We start from the raw sequence: 11,233 nt of genomic DNA, 5'->3' as shown, positions 1-11,233 counted from the left end.
TTAAGTATAAATTTAACGGGGAAATTAATGAAAAATTACATCAATGAGTACATATCATGAAAGAGAATTTCTTCAAGTTTTATTTAATGTTATTAGACGTCTACGTGGGATACATTTGTTGCCCTGCACATGTCGAGACGATATTCCACTTCTCGCCACGTATTCATTTCACGTTTAACTGTCCCAACCGCCGCGATGATTCTTTCCCGTAAATGATTAACGTGTCTGATATTTTTACTGTACACAACATTTTTTATGTGGCCTCAAAAGAAAAAGTCCAGTGGGGTTAACTCTGGGCTTCGTGGTGGCCAAGGTATTGGCCAACCCTGCCTATCCACCTTCCTAGAAAGCGAGTGTCCAGAGCCGCATGCACATGCTTACTGTTATGAGGTGGGGCGCCATCTTGTTGGAAAAACGCAAGCCTCTTTGCCGCCCCAGAATCGTATTTGACGAAAGACATACTCTGTCAGCACGTCACAGTAAACGTCCCCGTTTATTGTTTTTTCTACAAAAATGAAAGGACCAACCACACGATCTTCCATCAAACCGCACCAGACATTAACGTTGGGAGAGTCACGTTTATGCTGAATAACTTCATACGGATGCTCTGCCCCCCCCCCCCCCCCCCCCCCCAATTCTGCAGTTATGACGATTAACTGTTCCACTGACATGAAATGTAGCCTCATCAGAAATGAGCTGCAGGCACGCGTGGACTGAGCTGAGGGAAGAGAGGAAATAAACAGCACTGGTGCCGTCTCAAGGTCAAGCAGACCTGCCAGCTGGAGGGAGCCGAACTTGGAGAGGTGATGAATCAAACACCACAAACTAGACTTGTGTACGTCACTTTGTACAGATTCTAGCACACATTAAAACCAGGGAGTCCTTTTTCAAACTTACTATACTGTTAATTCTGATGAAGATTGCTATTTCCCAGTAAGCAGTGCTGGTATCGGCTTCTGATGTGAATGAAGGATAAAAGAGCACAGAGAGAAATAGTTATGGAGACAACTGAGATTAATATCACTTATTATTCAATACACAAGCATGAAACTTCACAAACAGTAGATACATATTGTCTCCAAGGAACCACGAGGAAATATAATACCACATGTTCTCAAAAACAGAAAATTTACTCCATATGCCTCTGAGCCCCTGTAATACCATTTATTGAGAAAGAAATAAAACTGAAAATGACTGATATCTGGAGATGGCCCGAACAAAAGTAGGTACTAATCCTCATTATGTCAGACAAAGACGTGTACCGGACAAAGGTCTAACCTTGCTCCCACTGAAAACACATGCAAAGCTGAAAAATCGTGTAGTATACAATAACACCAACACAATGCTAGCAGGCAGCACTCTCACCATTAATCCTAAATACTGTCATTTACAAGGGAAACTTCCCTTCGCACCCCCTCAGATTTAGTGATAAGAGGGCCCAGCGGACAGCCCATCAAAAACTGAACACAAATCGAAAACAGGAAGAAGATCTAATGACCTGTGAAAAAAAAGCGAGATAGAAACAATGAACGGTCCAAGAACAGGAAGTGCAATATAGAATGCCATGCAACAGCAATGGCGTCGTGGTTATGTGGTCACGGTGTAGGACTGCCAAGCGGGCGAGCCTTTTCTTTTTTTTTTTCTTTTTTCGCTGTATTCAAATTTGTGTCTGTGTCGTGGTGTAACGTCCGTTTACAACAGCGAGGCGTAAAGTAGGGACCTGTAATGACAGCTGATTCTGCACAACTACTCTATTAGCAGCCGAAAGGAAGTGGCTTTCGAGTGGGAACCGCTAACGTTTGATGACAAGGAGACAAGTCAACCGAATCCTCCACTGCAAAAAACGTCTGGTATGTTATACACGACATTAGTGACAGTAAGTATGTCCTGTGATAGGAATCTCTTACCGACGTACCTGATTTGTACATTTGTACACCTGGTAAGTGAGGGAGATATTCTTCCTTGCCTGGGTGAGATGTTCGTATGGATGAGAATGTGGTCACTCCCAAGGAAATGATGAAAACATAACAGTTTGTCACATAAGCTGCAACAAATGAACGCAACAGTTTTGCAATTGCACAGTTTCTCTGTGCTCTGTCAAAACATATGTTTGAGCGTTTTTGAAGTTGCGTTCTGTTTTGGAAGCTTTGACTCTCGAATTCCTTTGTTGTAACATAGTTCACACCCGTTTATTTGCTGTTTTTTTTGTATCTGAGAGACGCCTATGAGATATCTCGCCTGCTCTCACTATTCACTTGCGATGGTAACGTATTTTTACCACGTGATTCATATTGTATAACCAATGTATTGTATGACAACTGCCAAAGCTAAAGAAAGAGAACAAACATTTCAATGACTAGACGTACAGTTGATAGTGATGTGAAAGAAGTCAAAATAAATGTCACGAGAGAGTTTTGAATACGGCTGGAACGCTTGGCAGTCCAGCACCGTGACCACTTAGCCACGACGCCGTTGCTATTTTGAAGATATTTTATATTGCACTTCCTGTTCTTGGACGGTTCACTATTTTTATTTTGCTTTCTTTCACAGTTCAGTACACCTTCGTCCTGTTTTCATGCTTCATCTGTGTTCAGTTTTTGACGGGTTATCCACTGGGCCATCTTATCACCAAATCTGAGGGGGATGCGATGGGGCTTTACATTGTTAGAAGTGCTCAATACACAAGTCAATGATGGCTGAACTTAACAAGTACTACCTAACCACGACATTATTGCATTTGACGTCCTGAGGTCGTTATCAGAAACGCAGGATGATATTACAGTAAACAAAAATCACCTCAATTTTTCAACTGTCGTATACCGAACAGCTTCAAGAACAATTTGTTTAGTCGTTATAATGGGAGAAAACATTCTGATCGGCTTCAAGCGCACAGGTAAACACACGAGTCTACCGTAGCGCCCTCATTCCCGGCTGCAATAATATTGTGGTCGACAAACAGAACGATATTAGCTGCTGCAGGCGGCGACCACGGGATGAAGCAGAGCAGGAGACTTCGCCACGTGGCTCTATTAGAACTGAATGTAACCGACTAGCCACCTGATTGGTTGGAAGAGTACAAATTGGAGATGTTCTTTAAGGCGGTCCCTCACATTGGAGCCAACGTTGGCTCCAACAGTGTTCGCCCAATGTGTGGATCGATGAAACAGCATGGCACCAACGTTGGCCTCATTGTCGGTACGACAGGGTTGCCTGTCGATATTTCGACCAAACATCGAAAGGACGTTATGCCAATATCGATACACCGACCACACATCCGCGCGAACGTTGTTTGCTTTCTGTATTTGCCGTTTCGGAACCAAGTTTGTCTGTTCAGTCTTTTGATCATCATCGTCGTCGTCGTACTTATTTCCAAGTTCAGTTTTTCGAAATGTGTCAGGAACAGTGGAGCAATATCATTCACAGTCAAGCAGTAAATGCAACGGCCGTGATCTGTGCGTTAGACATGTTTACACTGTCTCTATACGAATTCAACTGAATGTTGACCCCAATGTGTGGCTACTGTCTCTTAAATATTGGGAAATGTTAGCTGCAGCGTTGGCGTTAACGTGTGGACAGAGTGTTACTATGCAGCCAAAGAAGTGACTTCCGCAGCAGATGAGAGCATTGAGTAGCTAGTCTTTGAGCCACCCAATTGAATCGCAGTTCGCGTATCGATACATAATATGAAAGCCGTTTCTAACGGACGGCGTTCAGACAGTCAGACAATATTTATCTCGAGAAATTTTCTGTTCGTTACCCATCTGCATTCATTTCAACAGTATCGTTTCTCTCTTCCTCAAATTGAAATGTATACCACTTGTTTTCTTCATGTTTGATGTAAAAATATTAATCAGTTTTAAACTATTTTTCAGAGACTACAGTGTTGCTATCTTGAAAAAGGAGCTTTTTTTCCTTGCTAATACTGTTGAGAAAGTCATTGGCGCATATCAGTAAGAGTAACGACCATAAAGTGCTATTCTTGAGTTTAACAAAGAAGGAAGGAAGATCAGGGTTTAACGTCGCGTCAACATCGAGTACATTAGAGACGGAACACAAGCTCGGATTATTTCAAGGATGGGGAAGGAAATCTGTTGTGCACTTTGAAAGGAACCATCACGGTAGTTTCGCGGAGTGAAAACCTAAATCTGGATGTCATGACGAATATCTGAACCATCGTCTTCGCGAATGCGGGTTCAGTGTGGTAAACTCTGCGCCAACTCGCTCGTTTGTATTGAAGAGGAACTCGTCCGAAAATATTACATCCGCAGCTCATCACAGCAGTCACCGCTCTCATGCGCCTCTTGCAGTAAGAGGAGCTTGTGGTTTCTGGACAACAGTACAATGTGTGCCGCTGCAGAGCTGCAAAGGGGAGCTGACATGTACGAAACCGTTACTGTCATGCCGACATGTTGTTATCTTGTGCTATGATCACATTATGCACCACAGTGACTGCAAATTTCCGTTCACTTGTTTCACACATACAGCTATTGAAGCAGCATATCCTGTACAGTCTGAAACAATTAAGTAAGTATTGGATGATTTCCTAAAGTATCCAGAATTACAAAGGTTATTTTACTTTCGACGTGAGAATCTCATTTTCAAGAGACGCATCATTCTGACCCATTGGACCTCGCTTGCACAGTGAAATTATCTTCGTGGAGGCATACTGGCACTGCTTTCACGTTACCACTTCGTTTAACGGATTTTCACTGACTGTGGTTGGCAGCTTGCAACAGCACAAAAGAGAACGTAGGCGGACCTAAGTGTACGCCATGTATCCGCTATCTTAATGTCAGTAATGTATTATTAGTGGAAGCATAACCTAAATTAAACGATTAGAGCTATCCAAAATACAGGGTGCCAGACGATGAGTCAATCCAGTTCCGACGTAGTGTAGACAGCCCGCATTCCTCATCCACGTGCGTGCTAGAAACATCATACTGAATACACTACCGCCACAACATTGTGGTCTGGTCAAATACGTTGAGCCCAAAACTTCCTTCCATTTCTTTTGAAAACGTCCACTTTCGATTCACGAATGTCGAAAAAGAGAAGAATTATTCAACTTCACCAAAAAGGCGTACTGTCTAATGTGACAAAAGGATTCAGTGCGGAAAGTACGTCATTTATATTCGCTGGGAGAGTGCGTTTAAGAACTTACTTTTACGGGGCCCGCAGACTGAACGTGGCGTCACTGTTAAGGCCATGGCACAAGGCCAATGCGTCGTCTGTGCACGTTCATGGCGCTATTGAGGGCTAGGTCAGACGATAAAAACGTTTCGAGTTGGAAACAGTACGGCTAAGGGCAAACCGTCACTCATCCTGGGTTTGTACCACGAACTGTTCCGACTCATGATAGTGACCTAAATTTCTCCTCTTTCTCCTCCAGCTGTGTGATGGTTCCACTGATTTTCCTATGTCGTCAACCTATGGTCACGCTATGAAAGGACTTTTAATGAGGATTTGCACAATTTAATGTATTTCACATAAAACGATGGGCCATTCTAGTCCGGTGATCGACAACTGCTTATAGAGCAATGAATGTCTACACTTTGATTTTTTTGTGTAATGGGAAACAATGACCGCAATGTTTTCTGGGTATGAATCAATTTTAGCTTTTCTGAAACATCTGGCCGTACTCAGATTCTTGCTCTACAGATGTGGGGGAGGTATGGTGAAAAATTAAAGCAGCATTTCCGAAACGCGGCACGGACAGTCCCCGTCTCTCAGCATCAGATGTATATATTTTCCCACTGTAAAGCAGGAATGATGAGTCACGCGACCAAATATATAGCTGTAGTCTGGGGCTTGAAATTAAAAGCGATGTAAGCAGTCAAAATTCATTATCATTGTCCACATAATCCCCACCAGCATCTTTTTCTTTTGGAAGCTAATGAGAAATAACCTTCATAATATTGACCCACAAGACTGATTTTTTTTACGACTTAAAATCACTTTTTTTAAAGACTTGAAGAAAGACGCTATCATACCATTGATACTAATGTGACTTTAGTTTTGATAGAGACCAAGAGACTTGAATAAAAAGTAACATCTGACAAAGATAAATGTCACAACAAATGAGGCGATTACTTTTGACATGATAAATCTTCAGTGAAACGTTATGCTGATTCAACTGTTCTTACATGTCTGCTCTTAATATATTCGGATGTGTTTTTATATCACACAACGTGCAGGTTAACCTATAAACCTTTTGTACCTATAATAAGGCAGTATTTAAATAATATGATGATAGCAACAGAACAGATCCCCGAAACATTTTTCAATTTACTCGTAGACACCAACAGCCGACAGTACAGCCGTGGAGTGTTTTGTTATCAAATATGCCGAAGAAAGAGGACCCACAGAACTCACGTTGCTAAGAACTTAAAAAAATAAGGGTGAAAAAGTAAAGAATGGTCATAAGTTTGGAACTCAATTTTTTACGAATAAGGCCAGGCCCTGAAATTTAACATACGGAATATTCCTAGACTGCTGTTTCGCTAAATGAAATTTCTCAAAATTACATACTACTAAAAAGCTTTATGTATAATCATTTGGAGATTAACGAAGAGGTAGGACTGAATTACTATACTGTCTTTTATTGCAATCTACTGTCGCCCTTTTTTTCACAATCCCCATTTGCCATTTTAAGCAAAAATTTTTACTTGGTTTATAATAATAATTATTATTAGCTTTAATTTGCCCTTAACGAGAACGCTAAAACACAATTAGTTTTCATGGCATTTTTCGCTCTATTTCTTTCTTCTTCCCAAAAAATCTCTCATATACTCACGGTGTTTCTTCTTCCTCTCTTCTGTCCAATTATTTTCTGTTTCCTTCTCTTTGGGTGTTTGCTGAAATTTCTGTTTTACGGTTTTTTTTCCTCTGAATTTTTCCCTGCCTGTCATGTCTCCTGTGGAGATGGTTGGTTTCTTGAGGTCTTCCATGATTTTCTTCAAACAGTTGTTTTTCACTGCATTAGTCACCACCATACTGAAAATGTTCTTGGTCAGTCCGTTTTCGTTCATCCTATGCTTGTATCCGTAGAACTTTCCCTGATGTTTTTTGTTATCGTCTCTTTCTGTTATTACAGTTTTTCGTTGGTCTCTTTATCCAGATCCTCTGTTTCTGGACCGGCTCGTAGATATCCCTCAGTATTTTCCTATCTTGTTTCTCCATCCCCTTGATTTTCATTCTTCCCTTGATTACTATTGTTTGAAGGCCTCCAGTAAGACTACTGTATTGTAGTGCCTTACTCTGACATTCTTAGAAATATTTCTTTTATTGTAATGGTTCTATATACACAGATCAGCCACAACATTATGACAACCGACCTACTATCGATATAAACCCGTCCAGGCGACAGCAGCGCCACCTGGCGAGGAACTTCTGCTACTCAGACACGCGCACGGCGCATGTAGCATCAGTGAGCGTGCTGTCCTTGTATACAATGTGGAAGGCGCGCGATCTACATGAGTTTGACCAAGGGCGGATTCTGATGACCCGGAGGCTCGGCATGAGCATCTCGAAAACTGCACGGTTTCTCGGGTGTTCGAGGACTGCTGTGGTGAGTGTCTTCAGGACGTGGCGAAACCAAGGTGGAACCACGTCCAGCTGTCATGATGTCGGGCGGTCACCCCTCATAACAGATGTCGGACGTCCTAGGCTTGGCAGACTGCTAAAACGGCCAAGCGGCGAACTGTGGCGGAACGAGCATTAGACTTTAATGCCGGACAAGTGTGTCTGAATATACAGTGCACTGAACGCGCCTAACGATGGGTCTTCGCAAGCAACGATCCACACATGTGCCATGTTAACACCCCGACAGCGGCAACTACGACTGAAATGGGCACGTGACAATCGGCGCTGGACGTAGGTGCAGTGGCAGAGCGTGGCACGGTCTGATGAATGCCAATACCTTCTTCATTACGCAGATGGGAGGGCGCGAATCCGTCGTCTTCCAGGGGTACAGCTCCTTGCGGGACGGAGACAACCTGGCATCGGCTCCATTATGCTCTGGAGAGTATTCACGTGGGCTTCGATGGGTCCAATGGAGCTCGTGCAACGCACTATGATGGCCAAGGTGTATCACACACTGGTTGCAGACCACGTACACCCCTTAATGACGATCGTGTTTCCCGACAGCAGTGGCATTTTTCAACGAGGTAATGCACCATGTCACAAGGCCAGGATTGTGATCGAGTGGTTCGAGGAACACAGTGGCGATTTCTAATTGATGTGCTGGCCCTCCAACTAGCCAGATTCCCACCCGATCTAACACATCTGGGATGTGATTGAACGTGGCGTCAGAGCTCATCGCCCCCTCCCCGGCATTTTCAGGAATTAGGTGACTCGTGTGTGCACAGATGTGGTGTCAAGTCCCTCCAGCGACCTACCAACGCCTCATTGCTTCCATGCCACGACGTGTCGCCGCTGTTATCCGTGCCGAAGGAGGACGTACCAGCCACCAGGTAGGTGCTCATAATGTTCTGGCTGATCAGTGTAAGTCTGTATGCGTTTTGTAATTTTGTGATCCCTTCTTCACTGCATGTCGCGTTCAGTCCTGTTTTCCGTATTACGTCTCCCAGGTTTCTAAAAGTTTCTACTTGTGTAATCTTCCCATACTTTGTTACCAGTGGGTATCTGTCTGTGGATTTTATGTCAATGTACTGCATTTTTTTCATACGAGATTTGTAGTCTTGTTTTGGCGGAGATTTCGTGTACTGTCTGTAGAGTTTATTTGGCTTCTTTTCTGTTATTTGTTATGATGGCTATATCATCAGCAAAGGCCAGACATTTTATGTTGACATTTGTAACTTTGTGACTTCCCCCCCTTAACCAATTGAATCGTTTGTCCCAAGTCCCGTTTATTTTCTCTAAAACTGAGTTAAATAGAATGAATGATAGGCCATCACCCTGCCTCACACCTGTCTGTCCAATGAACTTCGTGTTGGGTGTTGTATTCATTAATGTTTCCTTGATTGGTTTTCTGGTCTTATTGTCCGACTTCATTTTTTATAGTGTGTTGGAGAGAGTTACTCTATCTATGGAGTCTTATGCCTTGTTGAAGTCGTCGAATGTTGCAATGGGGTTCCTGGACTTTGTCATTGTAAATTTTGTTCTCAGGCACCTTATCTGTTCACTGCATGATCTCCTCTTTCTGAATTCAAAAATGGTTCAAATGGCTCTGACAAGGGAACCTCCCCATCGCACCCCCCTCAGATTTAGTCATAACTTGGCACAGTGGATAGGTCTTGATAAACTGAACACAGATCAATTGAGAAAACAGGAAGAAGTTGTGTGGAACTGTGAAAAAATAAGCAAAATATACAAACTGAGTAGTCCATGAGCTACATAAGCAACATCAAGGAAAAGGTGACATTAGAAGTGCTGTGGTCCCGTGGTAGCGTGAGCACCTGCAGAAGGAAAGGTTCTTGGTTCAAATCTTCCCACGAGTGAAAATTTTACTTTCTTTATTTTTGCATAGTTATTATCTGTCCGCTCGTTCATTGACGTCTCTGTTCACTGTAATAAGTTTAGTGTCTGTGTTTTGCGACCGCATCGCAAAACCGTGCGATTAGTAGACGAAAGGACGTGCCTCTCCAATCGGAACCGAAAACATTTTATCGCAAAGTCATAGGTCAACCGATTCCTCCACAGGAAAACACATCTGATGTATTCTATACGACACTGGCGACGGCATGTGCGTCACATGACAGGAATATGTTGTCGACCCACCTAACTTGTACACTTGGCGAATGGGTAAAAAGATTCTTCTACCTTGCCCGATTTAGGTTTTCTTGTGGATGTGATAATCACTCCCAAAAAAGTGATGAAAACATAAGAGTTTGTCACATAAACTGAAAATAAAAAACTAAAGTTTTCACTCGATGGAAGATTTGAACCAAGGACCTTTCGTTCCGCAGCTGCTTACGTTACCACGAGAGCACGGCGCTCTGGCGGTCTCTGTGTCCTTGATGTTGCCCATCTACCCATGATCTACTCAGTTTGTATATTTTGCTTATTTTTTCACAGTTCCACACAACTTCTTCCTGTTTTCTCAATTGATCTGTGTTCAGTTTTTCAAGGCCTATCCACTGTGCCAATTTATAACTAAATCTGAGGGGGGTGCGATGGGGAGGTTCTCTTGTGAGCACTATGGGACTTAACATCTGTCATCAGTCCACTAGAACTCAGAACTACTTAAACCTATATAACCTAAGGACATCACACAAGTCCATGCCCGAGGCAGGATTCGAACCTGCGACCGTAGCGGTCGCGCAGTTCCAAACTGAAGCGCCTAGAACCGCTCGGCCACATCGGCCGGCTCTTTCTGAATTCTCCATGGTATTCTCCTATCTCTGAATATATCTGAGGCTCTCGCTGATTTCACAGGGTGTTGGAGAGGATTTTGTAGGTCACAGGCAATAGCGAAATTTCTCTATAGTTATTAGTCTGTTTTGTCTCCTTCCTTGTGGAGGAGATGTATTAGAGCTGACTTCCATTCTTCTGGTAAGTTGTCTGTTTGCCGGATATTTCCGATGATTCTGTGTAATTTGTGTGTAATGTTTTGATTGTTTTATTTCCAGATTTCCGAAATCTATCCATCTTTTGCAGGCGTTCTGTTATTTTTCAATGATTTTACTTGATTTATATTTTGTAAGGAATTTAACTTCAGAACACATGCAACCAGATTATGTAAAACAAAATTTCCAAACCACGGGTTATTTTGATTTTTATCAACAGAAAATCAGTCAAAAGTAAATGTTTCCAACCTTGAAAACACGTGATGACTACGCGCTACAGAGATACGTAGTTTCCTTTTCGAGAACTAATTCTGTCTGAAGAAGCGTTTGCAGAATTATGATACTATGCAATTCGCATCTAACCCTGGCTTTCCAAGGGAACGATGTAATGTTACGAAGAGATAAATGGTATGCAGATGCATTTCTGGCTTCGCGCTGCGTTCAATACCGTCTTAGATGATGCAGAGAAATTTTCTGCGTACGGAAAAATCCTTGAGTTAGAACCGATCACTAAAGACACTGCTCTCAGATAAAAGAACAATGAACATAATATAGAAATCGGTGGCGGTAGCGAGTACGTTCAGGGCGAGCGGACGGTATTGGAACGAGATTGTTGGGTTGGCGCCATATGTAGGACGCGACGCGACGCGCCGCTGACCTTTAGAGAACAAAGAGCACGTGGGAGGCAGCCAGTGCGTTTTGCACAG

The sequence above is a fragment of the Schistocerca americana genome, chromosome X (assembly GCF_021461395.2).
Source record: "Schistocerca americana isolate TAMUIC-IGC-003095 chromosome X, iqSchAmer2.1, whole genome shotgun sequence".
NCBI lineage: Eukaryota > Metazoa > Arthropoda > Insecta > Orthoptera > Acrididae > Schistocerca > Schistocerca americana.
The sequence above is the reverse complement of the archived record's forward strand: the minus strand, read 5'-3'. Positions refer to the sequence as shown.